Source organism: Phyllobates terribilis, unplaced genomic scaffold (genome assembly GCF_046119375.1).
Source record: "Phyllobates terribilis strain yellow unplaced genomic scaffold, ASM4611937v1 Scaffold_170__1_contigs__length_4071412, whole genome shotgun sequence".
In the NCBI taxonomy this organism is placed as follows: Eukaryota; Metazoa; Chordata; class Amphibia; order Anura; family Dendrobatidae; genus Phyllobates; species Phyllobates terribilis.
This window is the reverse complement of record NW_027362930.1, coordinates 2,351,314-2,372,054: the sequence shown is the minus strand read 5'-3', so window position 1 is coordinate 2,372,054 and position 20,741 is coordinate 2,351,314. Positions and strand designations below refer to the sequence as shown.

At 45.5% G+C, this 20,741-nt stretch overlaps 14 non-coding genes and 2 pseudogenes across 14 annotated transcripts; all 16 read right to left on the bottom strand.

Annotated features, from left to right (window-relative positions):
• Window positions 1-1,810: 1,810 nt before the first annotated feature.
• On the bottom strand, window positions 1,811-2,002 carry LOC141211724 (U2 spliceosomal RNA). Its single transcript, XR_012281664.1, has one exon. It is a non-coding gene; the product is annotated as a U2 spliceosomal RNA (small nuclear RNA).
• A 1,116-nt stretch (window positions 2,003-3,118) lies between these two features.
• LOC141211414 (U2 spliceosomal RNA) lies at window positions 3,119-3,309 on the bottom strand. The gene has a single exon (XR_012281389.1). It is a non-coding gene; the product is annotated as a U2 spliceosomal RNA (small nuclear RNA).
• Window positions 3,310-4,424: 1,115 nt separating this feature from the next.
• LOC141211413 (U2 spliceosomal RNA) lies at window positions 4,425-4,615 on the bottom strand. The gene has a single exon (XR_012281388.1). It is a non-coding gene; the product is annotated as a U2 spliceosomal RNA (small nuclear RNA).
• Window positions 4,616-5,730: 1,115 nt separating this feature from the next.
• Window positions 5,731-5,921, bottom strand: LOC141211412 (U2 spliceosomal RNA). Its single transcript, XR_012281387.1, has one exon. It is a non-coding gene; the product is annotated as a U2 spliceosomal RNA (small nuclear RNA).
• A 1,115-nt stretch (window positions 5,922-7,036) lies between these two features.
• Window positions 7,037-7,227, bottom strand: LOC141211429 (U2 spliceosomal RNA). The gene has a single exon (XR_012281404.1). It is a non-coding gene; the product is annotated as a U2 spliceosomal RNA (small nuclear RNA).
• A 1,115-nt stretch (window positions 7,228-8,342) lies between these two features.
• Window positions 8,343-8,533, bottom strand: LOC141211411 (U2 spliceosomal RNA). The gene has a single exon (XR_012281386.1). It is a non-coding gene; the product is annotated as a U2 spliceosomal RNA (small nuclear RNA).
• Window positions 8,534-9,648: 1,115 nt separating this feature from the next.
• On the bottom strand, window positions 9,649-9,839 carry LOC141211410 (U2 spliceosomal RNA). Its single transcript, XR_012281385.1, has one exon. It is a non-coding gene; the product is annotated as a U2 spliceosomal RNA (small nuclear RNA).
• Window positions 9,840-10,954: 1,115 nt separating this feature from the next.
• On the bottom strand, window positions 10,955-11,145 carry LOC141211409 (U2 spliceosomal RNA). The gene has a single exon (XR_012281384.1). It is a non-coding gene; the product is annotated as a U2 spliceosomal RNA (small nuclear RNA).
• Window positions 11,146-12,260: 1,115 nt separating this feature from the next.
• Window positions 12,261-12,451, bottom strand: LOC141211408 (U2 spliceosomal RNA). The gene has a single exon (XR_012281383.1). It is a non-coding gene; the product is annotated as a U2 spliceosomal RNA (small nuclear RNA).
• Window positions 12,452-13,566: 1,115 nt separating this feature from the next.
• LOC141211407 (U2 spliceosomal RNA) lies at window positions 13,567-13,757 on the bottom strand. Its single transcript, XR_012281382.1, has one exon. It is a non-coding gene; the product is annotated as a U2 spliceosomal RNA (small nuclear RNA).
• Window positions 13,758-14,872: 1,115 nt separating this feature from the next.
• Window positions 14,873-15,063, bottom strand: LOC141211406 (U2 spliceosomal RNA). The gene has a single exon (XR_012281381.1). It is a non-coding gene; the product is annotated as a U2 spliceosomal RNA (small nuclear RNA).
• A 1,115-nt stretch (window positions 15,064-16,178) lies between these two features.
• LOC141211630 (U2 spliceosomal RNA) lies at window positions 16,179-16,363 on the bottom strand. The gene has a single exon (XR_012281597.1). It is a non-coding gene; the product is annotated as a U2 spliceosomal RNA (small nuclear RNA).
• Window positions 16,364-17,152: 789 nt separating this feature from the next.
• LOC141211899 (U2 spliceosomal RNA) lies at window positions 17,153-17,244 on the bottom strand (annotated as a pseudogene).
• Window positions 17,245-18,356: 1,112 nt separating this feature from the next.
• On the bottom strand, window positions 18,357-18,547 carry LOC141211404 (U2 spliceosomal RNA). Its single transcript, XR_012281379.1, has one exon. It is a non-coding gene; the product is annotated as a U2 spliceosomal RNA (small nuclear RNA).
• Window positions 18,548-19,662: 1,115 nt separating this feature from the next.
• LOC141211770 (U2 spliceosomal RNA) lies at window positions 19,663-19,848 on the bottom strand. Its single transcript, XR_012281695.1, has one exon. It is a non-coding gene; the product is annotated as a U2 spliceosomal RNA (small nuclear RNA).
• A 710-nt stretch (window positions 19,849-20,558) lies between these two features.
• Window positions 20,559-20,738, bottom strand: LOC141211842 (U2 spliceosomal RNA; annotated as a pseudogene).
• Between the last annotated feature and the right edge of the window lie 3 nt (window positions 20,739-20,741).

The following is a 20,741-nucleotide window of genomic DNA, read 5'->3' as shown; positions in this document are numbered from 1 at the left end:
TTACGTCCTTGTCTGGATTTTCGTGAGATTAACAAAATTACGGTACGCAATCCTTACCCACTGCCATTGATTCCTGATCTGTTTAACCAGTTATTGGGGGCCAAGTGGTTCTCTAAAATTGACCTTAAGGGGGCATACAATCTGTTGCGCATGAAGGAGGGTGATGAATGGAAGACTGCTTTTAACACTCCTGTGGGTCATTTTGAGAATCTGGTTATGCCTTTTGGTCTTACTAATGCTCCTGCATTTTTTCAGAATCTGATTAATGACATCCTTAGACCTTTGATCGGTAAAAATGTGGTTGTGTATTTGGATGACATTTTGATTTATTCGCCAGATCTGGAGTCTCATTGGCGGAGCGTGTGTGAGGTATTACAGTTATTAATGGACAATTCGCTTTTTGCTAAGCTGGAGAAATGTGAGTTCGCTGTACAGAGAATTAGTTTTTTGGGCTACATTATCTCCAGCAAAGGTTTTGAGATGGATCCGGTTAAGGTTCAGGCTGTGCAGGAATGGCCTAGGCCTATTGGTTTGAAATCGATACAGAGGTTTTTGGGTTTCGCCAATTACTATAGAAAATTCATAAAAAATTTTTCTAGTATTGTCAAACCTCTGACTGATCTCACCAGGAAAGGTGCTGATGCGGTTCAGTGGTCTTCTGAGGCCATTGAAGCTTTTGTGTATCTCAAGGAGAGGTTCACCTCTGCTCCCATCCTTATGCAGCCTGATGTTACTAGGCCGTTTTTGGTTGAGGTTGATGCTTCCTCTGTGGGGGTTGGCGCAGTATTGTCTCAGGATAACGGGGATGGATTACATCCCTGTGCCTTTTTTTCAAAAAAAATTTTCGGAGACTGAATTGAATTACGATATTGGTAATCGGGAATTATTGGCTATTAAACTCGCATTTGAACACTGGCGCCACTTCTTGGAAGGTGCGGAATTTCCCGTTCAGGTTCTTACGGATCATAAAAATCTGATATATCTTGATGCTGCCAAGCGCCTGAATGCCCGTCAGGCTAGGTGGGCACTGTTTTTCTCGCGGTTTAATTTCTCCGTTACTTACATCCCTGGTACTAAGAATGTTAAGGCGGATGCCTTGTCTCGCAGTTTTTCTCCCATAGTCGGTGCTGAGAAAGAGGAAAACATTTTACAAGAAGGTGTTGTGATAGCTGCTTTAGACTCCGTTTTGGAAGATGAGATTCTTAAAGCTCAGGAGAATGCCCCATCTAACACTCCTCATGGGAGGTTGTTTGTGCCTGGGACCTTTAGGAGAGATTTGTTTGTTGAGTGTCACGAATCTCGGTTGGCAGGTCATCCCGGAATCTCTGAGACCAAGAGACTGGTGGGTCGCAGTTTTTGGTGGCCTGGATGGCAGAAGGAAGTCATTAAGTGGGTGCGCCAATGTACTATATGTGCTAGATCTAAGTCCTCACATACTCCTGCTGCGGGGTTACTTTGTCCTTTGGAGGTCCCCAGTGCTCCTTGGACACATTTGGCTATGGACTTTATAACTGACCTTCCCCCCTCTGAGGGTTTTACTGTCATCTGGGTGGTCGTGGACCGTTTTAGCAAGATGTGTCACTTGGTTCCCTTCGTCAAACTGCCCTGCGCTAAAACTCTCGCTAAGGACTTTGTCAAGGAAATTGTCAGACTTCATGGCGTTCCTACTGACATTGTTTCTGATAGGGGTCCTCAGTTCGTGGCTCGTTTTTGGCGTGCCTTTTATGACAGGTTGGGAATTCATTTGTCGTTTTCGTCCGGATATCATCCTGAATCTAATGGCCAGACAGAAAGGAAAAACCAGGATGTTGAGCAGTTCTTGCGTTGTTTTGTGGCAGACAATCAAGAGGGGTGGTCTGAGTTTCTGCCACTTGCCGAATTTGCTCTGAACAATCATACATCAATCATTTAATATATGGTCCCCAGATAGGGGACGTATCAGATATTAAACTGATAAGAACAGATACTACACTTGATCTTAGCCAAAAGGCCGAGAAGCGATAACCAGAATTGGTTTCAAACTACGGAGCCACCCAAGGATCCTGAAAAGTCCATTTGTGGAGATGAGCTCCTGGACTCCCGTTAAGAAGACATGTTGTCAACCTCTAGATCCCTTACATGCCTGCACTTTTCGGCTTGCTGCTGCTGCAATCCACGCGTTTTAGATCTGCATAACTCCACCTCTTTAAACACAGCACCTTCACCCCCTGCTGTTCCCACCCGCCTCAACACCGTTGGAAGGGAGGAGAACCAATTAAGGCGGGGGGTGGGGTGGAACGAGCAGCTGTCTACCCTTAGCAGGAGGGCTCCTGATTACATACCTCTCCTGCTGCTGCTGCTGCTGGCTGTCCAGCAGCAGACTGAAGGTGGCTGCTGCTGTGCACAGGTATATAAAGGCTCAGAGCCTATTATGACACGCGCAGCCAGCGTTCCATTGCCACATTCCATCTACTGCAGGCAGGATACCTGGCTGGCTGAATGTCGCTGAGAAGCTCACAGAGACCGCCATAAGCAACAGTTTAACAGAATGCCACAGACTAATCAACCAAACTTTTTGGGTTGGGTTCTCTTTTATAGTCTGCAGGCATTAAATGAAAGAAGTCAGTGTTCCAGCAGAAGGAGACAACGTTTCAGAAAAGGCATTGTAGCAAACCAAAAAAGAAATTTTAAGCGCAGCAGAGTAACCAGCGCACATACCTGTTAGCTCAGGTGAGTTTAAAAGGCTGCTGTTGATAACAAGGGCATTTGCTAAATAGATGGTGTGTGTGCAACAATATACTGAAAGGTCAATTATATTGTGCAGCTTATCTCACCACCTGTAGTTATTTAGGTGAAAGCTCCAAAATGCTTGCCTAATATGTCTGTTTATCCAAAAGGAAGTAAAAAGGGAGAGCTAGAAAGATAGCATTGCATCACATTACATGGCAATGCAATGCACAGTTGCTGAAGTTGAACCAAAATGAGCTTGTAATCTGGCTTCTGCAACTTTGAACATGAAAAATCCAATGAGGAGAAGAAAAGCAAAGCCAAAGAGTCCATCCCAAAATCCGACAAACAAGCAAAATGAACAAAAAACATTGAATTCAATTCTTTCTTGATTTTAGAAACTGCATTAAAGAAGGGGTGCACCGGTCCTGGAGATACTGCAATACCAGGTCAATGCGTGGAGTGGACAGAGCAAGCTCTTTTTCCATCTCCCTGTTCTAAAAATCCATTTAATATATGGTCCCCAGATAGGGGACGTATCAGATATTAAACTGATAAGAACAGATACTACACTTGATCTTAGCCAAAAGGCCGAGAAGCGATAACCAGAATTGGTTTCAAACTACGGAGCCACCCAAGGATCCTGAAAAGTCCATTTGTGGAGATGAGCTCCTGGACTCCCGTTAAGAAGACATGTTGTCAACCTCTAGATCCCTTACATGCCTGCACTTTTCGGCTTGCTGCTGCTGCAATCCACGCGTTTTAGATCTGCATAACTCCACCTCTTTAAACACAGCACCTTCACCCCCTGCTGTTCCCACCCGCCTCAACACCGTTGGAAGGGAGGAGAACCAATTAAGGCGGGGGGTGGGGTGGAACGAGCAGCTGTCTACCCTTAGCAGGAGGGCTCCTGATTACATACCTCTCCTGCTGCTGCTGCTGCTGGCTGTCCAGCAGCAGACTGAAGGTGGCTGCTGCTGTGCACAGGTATATAAAGGCTCAGAGCCTATTATGACACGCGCAGCCAGCGTTCCATTGCCACATTCCATCTACTGCAGGCAGGATACCTGGCTGGCTGAATGTCGCTGAGAAGCTCACAGAGACCGCCATAAGCAACAGTTTAATAGAATGCCACAGACTAATCAACCAAACTTTTTGGGTTGGGTTCTCTTTTATAGTCTGCAGGCATTAAATGAAAGAAGTCAGTGTTCCAGCAGAAGGAGACAACGTTTCAGAAAAGGCATTGTAGCAAACCAAAAAAGAAATTTTAAGCGCAGCAGAGTAACCAGCGCACATACCTGTTAGCTCAGGTGAGTTTAAAAGGCTGCTGTTGATAACAAGGGCATTTGCTAAATAGATGGTGTGTGTGCAACAATATACTGAAAGGTCAATTATATTGTGCAGCTTATCTCACCACCTGTAGTTATTTAGGTGAAAGCTCCAAAATGCTTGCCTAATATGTCTGTTTATCCAAAAGGAAGTAAAAAGGGAGAGCTAGAAAGATAGCATTGCATCACATTACATGGCAATGCAATGCACAGTTGCTGAAGTTGAACCAAAATGAGCTTGTAATCTGGCTTCTGCAACTTTGAACATGAAAAATCCAATGAGGAGAAGAAAAGCAAAGCCAAAGAGTCCATCCCAAAATCCGACAAACAAGCAAAATGAACAAAAAACATTGAATTCAATTCTTTCTGATTTTAGAAACTGCATTAAAGAAGGGGTGCACCGGTCCTGGAGATACTGCAATACCAGGTCAATGCGTGGAGTGGACAGAGCAAGCTCTTTTTCCATCTCCCTGTTCTAAAAATCCATTTAATATATGGTCCCCAGATAGGGGACGTATCAGATATTAAACTGATAAGAACAGATACTACACTTGATCTTAGCCAAAAGGCCGAGAAGCGATAACCAGAATTGGTTTCAAACTACGGAGCCACCCAAGGATCCTGAAAAGTCCATTTGTGGAGATGAGCTCCTGGACTCCCGTTAAGAAGACATGTTGTCAACCTCTAGATCCCTTACATGCCTGCACTTTTCGGCTTGCTGCTGCTGCAATCCACGCGTTTTAGATCTGCATAACTCCACCTCTTTAAACACAGCACCTTCACCCCCTGCTGTTCCCACCCGCCTCAACACCGTTGGAAGGGAGGAGAACCAATTAAGGCGGGGGGTGGGGTGGAACGAGCAGCTGTCTACCCTTAGCAGGAGGGCTCCTGATTACATACCTCTCCTGCTGCTGCTGCTGCTGGCTGTCCAGCAGCAGACTGAAGGTGGCTGCTGCTGTGCACAGGTATATAAAGGCTCAGAGCCTATTATGACACGCGCAGCCAGCGTTCCATTGCCACATTCCATCTACTGCAGGCAGGATACCTGGCTGGCTGAATGTCGCTGAGAAGCTCACAGAGACCGCCATAAGCAACAGTTTAACAGAATGCCACAGACTAATCAACCAAACTTTTTGGGTTGGGTTCTCTTTTATAGTCTGCAGGCATTAAATGAAAGAAGTCAGTGTTCCAGCAGAAGGAGACAACGTTTCAGAAAAGGCATTGTAGCAAACCAAAAAAGAAATTTTAAGCGCAGCAGAGTAACCAGCGCACATACCTGTTAGCTCAGGTGAGTTTAAAAGGCTGCTGTTGATAACAAGGGCATTTGCTAAATAGATGGTGTGTGTGCAACAATATACTGAAAGGTCAATTATATTGTGCAGCTTATCTCACCACCTGTAGTTATTTAGGTGAAAGCTCCAAAATGCTTGCCTAATATGTCTGTTTATCCAAAAGGAAGTAAAAAGGGGGAGCTAGAAAGATAGCATTGCATCACATTACATGGCAATGCAATGCACAGTTGCTGAAGTTGAACCAAAATGAGCTTGTAATCTGGCTTCTGCAACTTTGAACATGAAAAATCCAATGAGGAGAAGAAAAGCAAAGCCAAAGAGTCCATCCCAAAATCCGACAAACAAGCAAAATGAACAAAAAACATTGAATTCAATTCTTTCTGATTTTAGAAACTGCATTAAAGAAGGGGTGCACCGGTCCTGGAGATACTGCAATACCAGGTCAATGCGTGGAGTGGACAGAGCAAGCTCTTTTTCCATCTCCCTGTTCTAAAAATCCATTTAATATATGGTCCCCAGATAGGGGACGTATCAGATATTAAACTGATAAGAACAGATACTACACTTGATCTTAGCCAAAAGGCCGAGAAGCGATAACCAGAATTGGTTTCAAACTACGGAGCCACCCAAGGATCCTGAAAAGTCCATTTGTGGAGATGAGCTCCTGGACTCCCGTTAAGAAGACATGTTGTCAACCTCTAGATCCCTTACATGCCTGCACTTTTCGGCTTGCTGCTGCTGCAATCCACGCGTTTTAGATCTGCATAACTCCACCTCTTTAAACACAGCACCTTCACCCCCTGCTGTTCCCACCCGCCTCAACACCGTTGGAAGGGAGGAGAACCAATTAAGGCGGGGGGTGGGGTGGAACGAGCAGCTGTCTACCCTTAGCAGGAGGGCTCCTGATTACATACCTCTCCTGCTGCTGCTGCTGCTGGCTGTCCAGCAGCAGACTGAAGGTGGCTGCTGCTGTGCACAGGTATATAAAGGCTCAGAGCCTATTATGACACGCGCAGCCAGCGTTCCATTGCCACATTCCATCTACTGCAGGCAGGATACCTGGCTGGCTGAATGTCGCTGAGAAGCTCACAGAGACCGCCATAAGCAACAGTTTAACAGAATGCCACAGACTAATCAACCAAACTTTTTGGGTTGGGTTCTCTTTTATAGTCTGCAGGCATTAAATGAAAGAAGTCAGTGTTCCAGCAGAAGGAGACAACGTTTCAGAAAAGGCATTGTAGCAAACCAAAAAAGAAATTTTAAGCGCAGCAGAGTAACCAGCGCACATACCTGTTAGCTCAGGTGAGTTTAAAAGGCTGCTGTTGATAACAAGGGCATTTGCTAAATAGATGGTGTGTGTGCAACAATATACTGAAAGGTCAATTATATTGTGCAGCTTATCTCACCACCTGTAGTTATTTAGGTGAAAGCTCCAAAATGCTTGCCTAATATGTCTGTTTATCCAAAAGGAAGTAAAAAGGGAGAGCTAGAAAGATAGCATTGCATCACATTACATGGCAATGCAATGCACAGTTGCTGAAGTTGAACCAAAATGAGCTTGTAATCTGGCTTCTGCAACTTTGAACATGAAAAATCCAATGAGGAGAAGAAAAGCAAAGCCAAAAAGTCCATCCCAAAATCCGACAAACAAGCAAAATGAACAAAAAACATTGAATTCAATTCTTTCTGATTTTAGAAACTGCATTAAAGAAGGGGTGCACCGGTCCTGGAGATACTGCAATACCAGGTCAATGCATGGAGTGGACAGAGCAAGCTCTTTTTCCATCTCCCTGTTCTAAAAATCCATTTAATATATGGTCCCCAGATAGGGGACGTATCAGATATTAAACTGATAAGAACAGATACTACACTTGATCTTAGCCAAAAGGCCGAGAAGCGATAACCAGAATTGGTTTCAAACTACGGAGCCACCCAAGGATCCTGAAAAGTCCATTTGTGGAGATGAGCTCCTGGACTCCCGTTAAGAAGACATGTTGTCAACCTCTAGATCCCTTACATGCCTGCACTTTTCGGCTTGCTGCTGCTGCAATCCACGCGTTTTAGATCTGCATAACTCCACCTCTTTAAACACAGCACCTTCACCCCCTGCTGTTCCCACCCGCCTCAACACCGTTGGAAGGGAGGAGAACCAATTAAGGCGGGGGGTGGGGTGGAACGAGCAGCTGTCTACCCTTAGCAGGAGGGCTCCTGATTACATACCTCTCCTGCTGCTGCTGCTGCTGGCTGTCCAGCAGCAGACTGAAGGTGGCTGCTGCTGTGCACAGGTATATAAAGGCTCAGAGCCTATTATGACACGCGCAGCCAGCGTTCCATTGCCACATTCCATCTACTGCAGGCAGGATACCTGGCTGGCTGAATGTCGCTGAGAAGCTCACAGAGACCGCCATAAGCAACAGTTTAACAGAATGCCACAGACTAATCAACCAAACTTTTTGGGTTGGGTTCTCTTTTATAGTCTGCAGGCATTAAATGAAAGAAGTCAGTGTTCCAGCAGAAGGAGACAACATTTCAGAAAAGGCATTGTAGCAAACCAAAAAAGAAATTTTAAGCGCAGCAGAGTAACCAGCGCACATACCTGTTAGCTCAGGTGAGTTTAAAAGGCTGCTGTTGATAACAAGGGCATTTGCTAAATAGATGGTGTGTGTGCAACAATATACTGAAAGGTCAATTATATTGTGCAGCTTATCTCACCACCTGTAGTTATTTAGGTGAAAGCTCCAAAATGCTTGCCTAATATGTCTGTTTATCCAAAAGGAAGTAAAAAGGGAGAGCTAGAAAGATAGCATTGCATCACATTACATGGCAATGCAATGCACAGTTGCTGAAGTTGAACCAAAATGAGCTTGTAATCTGGCTTCTGCAACTTTGAACATGAAAAATCCAATGAGGAGAAGAAAAGCAAAGCCAAAGAGTCCATCCCAAAATCCGACAAACAAGCAAAATGAACAAAAAACATTGAATTCAATTCTTTCTGATTTTAGAAACTGCATTAAAGAAGGGGTGCACCGGTCCTGGAGATACTGCAATACCAGGTCAATGCGTGGAGTGGACAGAGCAAGCTCTTTTTCCATCTCCCTGTTCTAAAAATCCATTTAATATATGGTCCCCAGATAGGGGACGTATCAGATATTAAACTGATAAGAACAGATACTACACTTGATCTTAGCCAAAAGGCCGAGAAGCGATAACCAGAATTGGTTTCAAACTACGGAGCCACCCAAGGATCCTGAAAAGTCCATTTGTGGAGATGAGCTCCTGGACTCCCGTTAAGAAGACATGTTGTCAACCTCTAGATCCCTTACATGCCTGCACTTTTCGGCTTGCTGCTGCTGCAATCCACGCGTTTTAGATCTGCATAACTCCACCTCTTTAAACACAGCACCTTCACCCCCTGCTGTTCCCACCCGCCTCAACACCGTTGGAAGGGAGGAGAACCAATTAAGGCGGGGGGTGGGGTGGAACGAGCAGCTGTCTACCCTTAGCAGGAGGGCTCCTGATTACATACCTCTCCTGCTGCTGCTGCTGCTGGCTGTCCAGCAGCAGACTGAAGGTGGCTGCTGCTGTGCACAGGTATATAAAGGCTCAGAGCCTATTATGACACGCGCAGCCAGCGTTCCATTGCCACATTCCATCTACTGCAGGCAGGATACCTGGCTGGCTGAATGTCGCTGAGAAGCTCACAGAGACCGCCATAAGCAACAGTTTAACAGAATGCCACAGACTAATCAACCAAACTTTTTGGGTTGGGTTCTCTTTTATAGTCTGCAGGCATTAAATGAAAGAAGTCAGTGTTCCAGCAGAAGGAGACAACATTTCAGAAAAGGCATTGTAGCAAACCAAAAAAGAAATTTTAAGCGCAGCAGAGTAACCAGCGCACATACCTGTTAGCTCAGGTGAGTTTAAAAGGCTGCTGTTGATAACAAGGGCATTTGCTAAATAGATGGTGTGTGTGCAACAATATACTGAAAGGTCAATTATATTGTGCAGCTTATCTCACCACCTGTAGTTATTTAGGTGAAAGCTCCAAAATGCTTGCCTAATATGTCTGTTTATCCAAAAGGAAGTAAAAAGGGAGAGCTAGAAAGATAGCATTGCATCACATTACATGGCAATGCAATGCACAGTTGCTGAAGTTGAACCAAAATGAGCTTGTAATCTGGCTTCTGCAACTTTGAACATGAAAAATCCAATGAGGAGAAGAAAAGCAAAGCCAAAGAGTCCATCCCAAAATCCGACAAACAAGCAAAATGAACAAAAAACATTGAATTCAATTCTTTCTGATTTTAGAAACTGCATTAAAGAAGGGGTGCACCGGTCCTGGAGATACTGCAATACCAGGTCAATGCGTGGAGTGGACAGAGCAAGCTCTTTTTCCATCTCCCTGTTCTAAAAATCCATTTAATATATGGTCCCCAGATAGGGGACGTATCAGATATTAAACTGATAAGAACAGATACTACACTTGATCTTAGCCAAAAGGCCGAGAAGCGATAACCAGAATTGGTTTCAAACTACGGAGCCACCCAAGGATCCTGAAAAGTCCATTTGTGGAGATGAGCTCCTGGACTCCCGTTAAGAAGACATGTTGTCAACCTCTAGATCCCTTACATGCCTGCACTTTTCGGCTTGCTGCTGCTGCAATCCACGCGTTTTAGATCTGCATAACTCCACCTCTTTAAACACAGCACCTTCACCCCCTGCTGTTCCCACCCGCCTCAACACCGTTGGAAGGGAGGAGAACCAATTAAGGCGGGGGGTGGGGTGGAACGAGCAGCTGTCTACCCTTAGCAGGAGGGCTCCTGATTACATACCTCTCCTGCTGCTGCTGCTGCTGGCTGTCCAGCAGCAGACTGAAGGTGGCTGCTGCTGTGCACAGGTATATAAAGGCTCAGAGCCTATTATGACACGCGCAGCCAGCGTTCCATTGCCACATTCCATCTACTGCAGGCAGGATACCTGGCTGGCTGAATGTCGCTGAGAAGCTCACAGAGACCGCCATAAGCAACAGTTTAACAGAATGCCACAGACTAATCAACCAAACTTTTTGGGTTGGGGTCTCTTTTATAGTCTGCAGGCATTAAATGAAAGAAGTCAGTGTTCCAGCAGAAGGAGACAACGTTTCAGAAAAGGCATTGTAGCAAACCAAAAAAGAAATTTTAAGCGCAGCAGAGTAACCAGCGCACATACCTGTTAGCTCAGGTGAGTTTAAAAGGCTGCTGTTGATAACAAGGGCATTTGCTAAATAGATGGTGTGTGTGCAACAATATACTGAAAGGTCAATTATATTGTGCAGCTTATCTCACCACCTGTAGTTATTTAGGTGAAAGCTCCAAAATGCTTGCCTAATATGTCTGTTTATCCAAAAGGAAGTAAAAAGGGAGAGCTAGAAAGATAGCATTGCATCACATTACATGGCAATGCAATGCACAGTTGCTGAAGTTGAACCAAAATGAGCTTGTAATCTGGCTTCTGCAACTTTGAACATGAAAAATCCAATGAGGAGAAGAAAAGCAAAGCCAAAGAGTCCATCCCAAAATCCGACAAACAAGCAAAATGAACAAAAAACATTGAATTCAATTCTTTCTGATTTTAGAAACTGCATTAAAGAAGGGGTGCACCGGTCCTGGAGATACTGCAATACCAGGTCAATGCGTGGAGTGGACAGAGCAAGCTCTTTTTCCATCTCCCTGTTCTAAAAATCCATTTAATATATGGTCCCCAGATAGGGGACGTATCAGATATTAAACTGATAAGAACAGATACTACACTTGATCTTAGCCAAAAGGCCGAGAAGCGATAACCAGAATTGGTTTCAAACTACGGAGCCACCCAAGGATCCTGAAAAGTCCATTTGTGGAGATGAGCTCCTGGACTCCCGTTAAGAAGACATGTTGTCAACCTCTAGATCCCTTACATGCCTGCACTTTTCGGCTTGCTGCTGCTGCAATCCACGCGTTTTAGATCTGCATAACTCCACCTCTTTAAACACAGCACCTTCACCCCCTGCTGTTCCCACCCGCCTCAACACCGTTGGAAGGGAGGAGAACCAATTAAGGCGGGGGGTGGGGTGGAACGAGCAGCTGTCTACCCTTAGCAGGAGGGCTCCTGATTACATACCTCTCCTGCTGCTGCTGCTGCTGGCTGTCCAGCAGCAGACTGAAGGTGGCTGCTGCTGTGCACAGGTATATAAAGGCTCAGAGCCTATTATGACACGCGCAGCCAGCGTTCCATTGCCACATTCCATCTACTGCAGGCAGGATACCTGGCTGGCTGAATGTCGCTGAGAAGCTCACAGAGACCGCCATAAGCAACAGTTTAACAGAATGCCACAGACTAATCAACCAAACTTTTTGGGTTGGGTTCTCTTTTATAGTCTGCAGGCATTAAATGAAAGAAGTCAGTGTTCCAGCAGAAGGAGACAACGTTTCAGAAAAGGCATTGTAGCAAACCAAAAAAGAAATTTTAAGCGCAGCAGAGTAACCAGCGCACATACCTGTTAGCTCAGGTGAGTTTAAAAGGCTGCTGTTGATAACAAGGGCATTTGCTAAATAGATGGTGTGTGTGCAACAATATACTGAAAGGTCAATTATATTGTGCAGCTTATCTCACCACCTGTAGTTATTTAGGTGAAAGCTCCAAAATGCTTGCCTAATATGTCTGTTTATCCAAAAGGAAGTAAAAAGGGAGAGCTAGAAAGATAGCATTGCATCACATTACATGGCAATGCAATGCACAGTTGCTGAAGTTGAACCAAAATGAGCTTGTAATCTGGCTTCTGCAACTTTGAACATGAAAAATCCAATGAGGAGAAGAAAAGCAAAGCCAAAGAGTCCATCCCAAAATCCGACAAACAAGCAAAATGAACAAAAAACATTGAATTCAATTCTTTCTGATTTTAGAAACTGCATTAAAGAAGGGGTGCACCGGTCCTGGAGATACTGCAATACCAGGTCAATGCGTGGAGTGGACAGAGCAAGCTCTTTTTCCATCTCCCTGTTCTAAAAATCCATTTAATATATGGTCCCCAGATAGGGGACGTATCAGATATTAAACTGATAAGAACAGATACTACACTTGATCTTAGCCAAAAGGCCGAGAAGCGATAACCAGAATTGGTTTCAAACTACGGAGCCACCCAAGGATCCTGAAAAGTCCATTTGTGGAGATGAGCTCCTGGACTCCCGTTAAGAAGACATGTTGTCAACCTCTAGATCCCTTACATGCCTGCACTTTTCGGCTTGCTGCTGCTGCAATCCACGCGTTTTAGATCTGCATAACTCCACCTCTTTAAACACAGCACCTTCACCCCCTGCTGTTCCCACCCGCCTCAACACCGTTGGAAGGGAGGAGAACCAATTAAGGCGGGGGGTGGGGTGGAACGAGCAGCTGTCTACCCTTAGCAGGAGGGCTCCTGATTACATACCTTTCCTGCTGCTGCTGCTGCTGGCTGTCCAGCAGCAGACTGAAGGTGGCTGCTGCTGTGCACAGGTATATAAAGGCTCAGAGCCTATTATGACACGCGCAGCCAGCGTTCCATTGCCACATTCCATCTACTGCAGGCAGGATACCTGGCTGGCTGAATGTCGCTGAGAAGCTCACAGAGACCGCCATAAGCAACAGTTTAACAGAATGCCACAGACTAATCAACCAAACTTTTTGGGTTGGGTTCTCTTTTATAGTCTGCAGGCATTAAATGAAAGAAGTCAGTGTTCCAGCAGAAGGAGACAACGTTTCAGAAAAGGCATTGTAGCAAACCAAAAAAGAAATTTTAAGCGCAGCAGAGTAACCAGCGCACATACCTGTTAGCTCAGGTGAGTTTAAAAGGCTGCTGTTGATAACAAGGGCATTTGCTAAATAGATGGTGTGTGTGCAACAATATACTGAAAGGTCAATTATATTGTGCAGCTTATCTCACCACCTGTAGTTATTTAGGTGAAAGCTCCAAAATGCTTGCCTAATATGTCTGTTTATCCAAAAGGAAGTAAAAAGGGAGAGCTAGAAAGATAGCATTGCATCACATTACATGGCAATGCAATGCACAGTTGCTGAAGTTGAACCAAAATGAGCTTGTAATCTGGCTTCTGCAACTTTGAACATGAAAAATCCAATGAGGAGAAGAAAAGCAAAGCCAAAGAGTCCATCCCAAAATCCGACAAACAAGCAAAATGAACAAAAAACATTGAATTCAATTCTTTCTGATTTTAGAAACTGCATTAAAGAAGGGGTGCACCGGTCCTGGAGATACTGCAATACCAGGTCAATGCGTGGAGTGGACAGAGCAAGCTCTTTTTCCATCTCCCTGTTCTAAAAATCCATTTAATATATGGTCCCCAGATAGGGGACGTATCAGATATTAAACTGATAAGAACAGATACTACACTTGATCTTAGCCAAAAGGCCGAGAAGCGATAACCAGAATTGGTTTCAAACTACGGAGCCACCCAAGGATCCTGAAAAGTCCATTTGTGGAGATGAGCTCCTGGACTCCCGTTAAGAAGACATGTTGTCAACCTCTAGATCCCTTACATGCCTGCACTTTTCGGCTTGCTGCTGCTGCAATCCACGCGTTTTAGATCTGCATAACTCCACCTCTTTAAACACAGCACCTTCACCCCCTGCTGTTCCCACCCGCCTCAACACCGTTGGAAGGGAGGAGAACCAATTAAGGCGGGGGGTGGGGTGGAACGAGCATCTGTCTACCCTTAGCAGGAGGGCTCCTGATTACATACCTCTCCTGCTGCTGCTGCTGCTGGCTGTCCAGCAGCAGACTGAAGGTGGCTGCTGCTGTGCACAGGTATATAAAGGCTCAGAGCCTATTATGACACGCGCAGCCAGCGTTCCATTGCCACATTCCATCTACTGCAGGCAGGATACCTGGCTGGCTGAATGTCGCTGAGAAGCTCACAGAGACCGCCATAAGCAACAGTTTAACAGAATGCCACAGACTAATCAACCAAACTTTTTGGGTTGGGTTCTCTTTTATAGTCTGCAGGCATTAAATGAAAGAAGTCAGTGTTCCAGCAGAAGGAGACAACGTTTCAGAAAAGGCATTGTAGCAAACCAAAAAAGAAATTTTAAGCGCAGCAGAGTAACCAGCGCACATACCTGTTAGCTCAGGTGAGTTTAAAAGGCTGCTGTTGATAACAAGGGCATTTGCTAAATAGATGGTGTGTGTGCAACAATATACTGAAAGGTCAATTATATTGTGCAGCTTATCTCACCACCTGTAGTTATTTAGGTGAAAGCTCCAAAATGCTTGCCTAATATGTCTGTTTATCCAAAAGGAAGTAAAAAGGGAGAGCTAGAAAGATAGCATTGCATCACATTACATGGCAATGCAATGCACAGTTGCTGAAGTTGAACCAAAATGAGCTTGTAATCTGGCTTCTGCAACTTTGAACATGAAAAATCCAATGAGGAGAAGAAAAGCAAAGCCAAAGAGTCCATCCCAAAATCCGACAAACAAGCAAAATGAACAAAAAACATTGAATTCAATTCTTTCTGATTTTAGAAACTGCATTAAAGAAGGGGTGCACCGGTCCTGGAGATACTGCAATACCAGGTCAATGCGTGGAGTGGACAGAGCAAGCTCTTTTTCCATCTCCCTGTTCTAAAAATCCATTTAATATATGGTCCCCAGATAGGGGACGTATCAGATATTAAACTGATAAGAACAGATACTACACTTGATCTTAGCCAAAAGGCCGAGAAGCGATAACCAGAATTGGTTTCAAACTACGGAGCCACCCAAGGATCCTGAAAAGTCCATTTGTGGAGATGAGCTCCTGGACTCCCGTTAAGAAGACATGTTGTCAACCTCTAGATCCCTTACATGCCTGCACTTTTCGGCTTGCTGCTGCTGCAATCCACGCGTTTTAGATCTGCATAACTCCACCTCTTTAAACACAGCACCTTCACCCCCTGCTGTTCCCACCCGCCTCAACACCGTTGGAAGGGAGGAGAACCAATTAAGGCGGGGGGTGGGGTGGAACGAGCAGCTGTCTACCCTTAGCAGGAGGGCTCCTGATTACATACCTCTCCTGCTGCTGCTGCTGCTGGCTGTCCAGCAGCAGACTGAAGGTGGCTGCTGCTGTGCACAGGTATATAAAGGCTCAGAGCCTATTATGACACGCGCAGCCAGCGTTCCATTGCCACATTCCATCTACTGCAGGCAGGATACCTGGCTGGCTGAATGTCGCTGAGAAGCTCACAGAGACCGCCATAAGCAACAGTTTAACAGAATGCCACAGACTAATCAACCAAACTTTTTGGGTTGGGTTCTCTTTTATAGTCTGCAGGCATTAAATGAAAGAAGTCAGTGTTCCAGCAGAAGGAGACAACGTTTCAGAAAAGGCATTGTAGCAAACCAAAAAAGAAATTTTAAGCGCAGCAGAGTAACCAGCGCACATACCTGTTAGCTCAGGTGAGTTTAAAAGGCTGCTGTTGATAACAAGGGCATTTGCTAAATAGATGGTGTGTGTGCAACAATATACTGAAAGGTCAATTATATTGTGCAGCTTATCTCACCACCTGTAGTTATTTAGGTGAAAGCTCCAAAATGCTTGCCTAATATGTCTGTTTATCCAAAAGGAAGTAAAAAGGGAGAGCTAGAAAGATAGCATTGCATCACATTACATGGCAATGCAATGCACAGTTGCTGAAGTTGAACCAAAATGAGCTTGTAATCTGGCTTCTGCAACTTTGAACATGAAAAATCCAATGAGGAGAAGAAAAGCAAAGCCAAAGAGTCCATCCCAAAATCCGACAAACAAGCAAAATGAACAAAAAACATTGAATTCAATTCTTTCTGATTTTAGAAACTGCATTAAAGAAGGGGTGCACCGGTCCTGGAGATACTGCAATACCAGGTCAATGCGTGGAGTGGACAGAGCAAGCTCTTTTTCCATCTCCCTGTTCTAAAAATCCATTTAATATATGGTCCCCAGATAGGGGACGTATCAGATATTAAACTGATAAGAACAGATTTTTTATTTTTTATCGAAAGCCCGAATTCGTGTACAAAACCCGAGTGCGCTTAAAAAAGTGACAAGTGCCACAAAAAAAGTGCACTAGGATGCTGGTCTTCTTGAAACCCTCTCCAAAAGGAGAAGGGTCCCCCAAACCATTCCCCGTCCCTCCGAGCCAAAAGGCCACAGCGAGGAACAGGGACAAAAAGCCACCTCCAGCCGAAGCCAGAGGCGACCCAATCTTACCCCCAGCACCTGCCCGAGTTCTCACCCGAGCAAGGCACTGGGAGCCAAAGACTGTGCTCCCCTCCCGGAAGAGGGGAGCCAACAACGCTCTCCTCCCGAAAGAGGAGAGCCAGGGGGGTTCAGGGGGGAGCGGAACCTGATGGCCACACACTCCCCCCCTAGACCTGCCAAGAGAGGAACCCGTAAGGGAACCGCATCCCGACAAAATCCTAGTAGGACGTGACACACGTGAATAAGTGGACACACAGTGACAAAGAAATTAAATAAATAATGAAGGTTTCACAGTATAATACTGCCCGGACCTTCGACCGGGAATTGAAAAATTCCCCATCCTAAGGCCAGAAGGCCCGGAATAAGGGTGTGTGCGAAGAAAGAAAATTTGAAGTGCTTGTGCAAATGTGCCATAAACTCAAGTGGGGTTCAAAATCCCAGTGAGTTAAGGCACCCCAGGGTCACCAGTCCTGGGGCACTTCACACTTCGGGCTTTCGATCTTCCCCGGCCCAATGGCGTCGATCCTGGGGGGCCATGCTTTCCACCAGATGACTATATTAGCCACCTGGCGTACTAACAAGCGCCTAAACCCCAGTGTGCATAATGTATCAATCTACTAGGGCGGCCAACATCCAAAACCGCCTTTTCGAAAGATACTACACTTGATCTTAGCCAAAAGGCCGAGAAGCGATAACCAGAATTGGTTTCAAACTACGGAGCCACCCAAGGATCCTGAAAAGTCCATTTGTGGAGATGAGCTCCTGGACTCCCGTTAAGAAGACATGTTGTCAACCTCTAGATCCCTTACATGCCTGCACTTTTCGGCTTGCTGCTGCTGCAATCCACGCGTTTTAGAACTGCATAACTCCACCTCTTTAAACACAGCACCTTCACCCCCTGCTGTTCCCACCCGCCTCAACACCGTTGGAAGGGAGGAGAACCAATTAAGGCGGGGGGTGGGGTGGAACGAGCAGCTGTCTACCCTTAGCAGGAGGGCTCCTGATTACATACCTCTCCTGCTGCTGCTGCTGGCTGTCCAGCAGCAGACTGAAGGTGGCTGCTGCTGTGCACAGGTATATAAAGGCTCAGAGCCTATTATGACACGCGCAGCCAGCGTTCCATTGCCACATTCCATCTACTGCAGGCAGGATACCTGGCTGGCTGAATGTTGCTGAGAAGCTCACAGAGACCGCCATAAGCAACAGTTTAACAGAATGCCACAGACTAATCACCCAAACTTTTTGGGTTGGGTTCTCTTTTATAGTCTGCAGGCATTAAATGAAAGAAGTCAGTGTTCCAGCAGAAGGAGACAACATTTCAGAAAAGGCATTGTAGCAAACCAAAAAAGAAATTTTAAGCGCAGCAGAGTAACCAGCGCACATACCTGTTAGCTCAGGTGAGTTTAAAAGGCTGCTGTTGATAACAAGGGCATTTGCTAAATAGATGGTGTGTGTGCAACAATATACTGAAAGGTCAATTATATTGTGCAGCTTATCTCACCACCTGTAGTTATTTAGGTGAAAGCTCCAAAATGCTTGCCTAATATGTCTGTTTATCCAAAAGGAAGTAAAAAGGGAGAGCTAGAAAGATAGCATTGCATCACATTACATGGCAATGCAATGCACAGTTGCTGAAGTTGAACCAAAATGAGCTTGTAATCTGGCTTCTGCAACTTTGAACATGAAAAATCCAATGAGGAGAAGAAAAGCAAAGCCAAAGAGTCCATCCCAAAATCCGACAAACAAGCAAAATGAACAAAAAACATTGAATTCAATTCTTTCTGATTTTAGAAACTGCATTAAAGAAGGGGTGCACCGGTCCTGGAGATACTGCAATACCAGGTCAATGCGTGGAGTGGACAGAGCAAGCTCTTTTTCCATCTCCCTGTTCTAAAAATCCATTTAATATATGGTCCCCAGATAGGGGACGTATCAGATATTAAACTGATAAGAACAGATACTACACTTGATCTTAGCCAAAAGGCCGAGAAGCGATAACCAGAATTGGTTTCAAACTACGGAGCCACCCAAGGATCCTGAAAAGTCCATTTGTGGAGATGAGCTCCTGGACTCCCGTTAAGAAGACATGTTGTCAACCTCTAGATCCCTTACATGCCTGCACTTTTCGGCTTGCTGCTGCTGCAATCCACGCGTTTTAGATCTGCATAACTCCACCTCTTTAAACACAGCACCTTCACCCCCTGCTGTTCCCACCCGCCTCAACACCGTTGGAAGGGAGGAGAACCAATTAAGGCGGGGGGTGGGGTGGAACGAGCAGCTGTCTACCCTTAGCAGGAGGGCTCCTGATTACATACCTCTCCTGCTGCTGCTGCTGCTGGCTGTCCAGCAGCAGACTGAAGGTGGCTGCTGCTGTGCACAGGTATATAAAGGCTCAGAGCCTATTATGACACGCGCAGCCAGCGTTCCATTGCCACATTCCATCTACTGCAGGCAGGATACCTGGCTGGCTGAATGTCGCTGAGAAGCTCACAGAGACGGCCATAAGCAACAGTTTAACAGAATGCCACAGACTAATCAACCAAACTTTTTGGGTTGGGTTCTCTTTTATAGTCTGCAGGCATTAAATGAAAGAAGTCAGTGTTCCAGCAGAAGGAGACAACGTTTCAGAAAAGGCATTGTAGCAAACCAAAAAAGACATTTTAAGCGCAGCAGAGTAACCAGCGCACATACCTGTTAGCTCAGGTGAGTTTAAAAGGCTGCTGTTGATAACAAGGGCATTTGCTAAATAGATGGTGTGTGTGCAACAATATACTGAAAGGTCAATTATATTGTGCAGCTTATCTCACCACCTGTAGTTATTTAGGTGAAAGCTCCAAAATGCTTGCCTAATATGTCTGTTTATCCAAAAGGAAGTAAAAAGGGAGAGCTAGAAAGATAGCATTGCATCACATTACATGGCAATGCAATGCACAGTTGCTGAAGTTGAACCAAAATGAGCTTGTAATCTGGCTTCTGCAACTTTGAACATGAAAAATCCAATGAGGAGAAGAAAAGCAAAGCCAAAGAGTCCATCCCAAAATCCGACAAACAAGCAAAATGAACAAAAAACATTGAATTCAATTCTTTCTGATTTTAGAAACTGCATTAAAGAAGGGGTGCACCGGTCCTGGAGATACTGCAATACCAGGTCAATGCGTGGAGTGGACAGAGCAAGCTCTTTTTCCATCTCCCTGTTCTAAAAATCCATTTAATATATGGTCCCCAGATAGGGGACGTATCAGATATTAAACTGATAAGAACAGATTTTTTTTTTTTTTTTTTTATCGAAAGCCCGAATTCGTGTACAAAACCCGAGTGCGCTTAAAAAAGTGACAAGTGCCACAAAAAAAAGTGCACTAGGATGCTGGTCTTCTTGAAACCCTCTCCAAAAGGAGAAGGGTCCCCCAAACCATTCCCGTCCCTCCGAGCCAGAAGGCCACAGCGAGGAACAGGGACAAATAGCCACCTCCAGCCGGAGCCAGAGGCGACCCAATCTTACCCCCAATACCTGCCCGATTTCTCTCCCGAGCAAGGCACTGGGAGCCAAAGACTGTGCTCCCCTCCCGGAAGAGGGGAGCCAACAACGCTCTCCTCCCGAAAGAGGAGAGCCAGTGGGGTTCAGGGGGGAGCGGAACCTGATGGCCACACACTCCCCCCCTAGACCTGCCAAGAGAGGAACCCGTAAGGGAACCGCATCCCGACAAAATCCTAGTAAGGACGTGGACACACGTGAAAAAGTGGACACACAGTGACAAAAAAAAATTAAATAAATAGTGAAGGTTTCACAGTATAATACTGCCCGGACCTTCGACCGGGAATTGAAAAATTCCCCATCCTAAGGCCAGAAGGCCCGGAATAAGGGTGTGTGTGAAGAAAGAAATATTGAAGTGCTAGTGCAAATGTGCCATAAACTCAAGTGGGGTTCCCAATCCCAGTGAGTTAAGGCACCCCAGGGTCACCACTCCTGGGGCACTTCACACTTCGGGCTTTCGATCTTCCCCGGCCCAATGGCGTCGATCCTGGGGGGCCATGCTTTCCACCAGATCACTATATTAGCCACCTGGCGTACTAACAAGCGCCTAAACCCCAGTGTGCATAATGTATCAATCTACTAGGGCGGCCAACATCCAAAACCGCCTTTTCGAAAGATACTACACTTGATCTTAGCCAAAAGGCCGAGAAGCGATAAC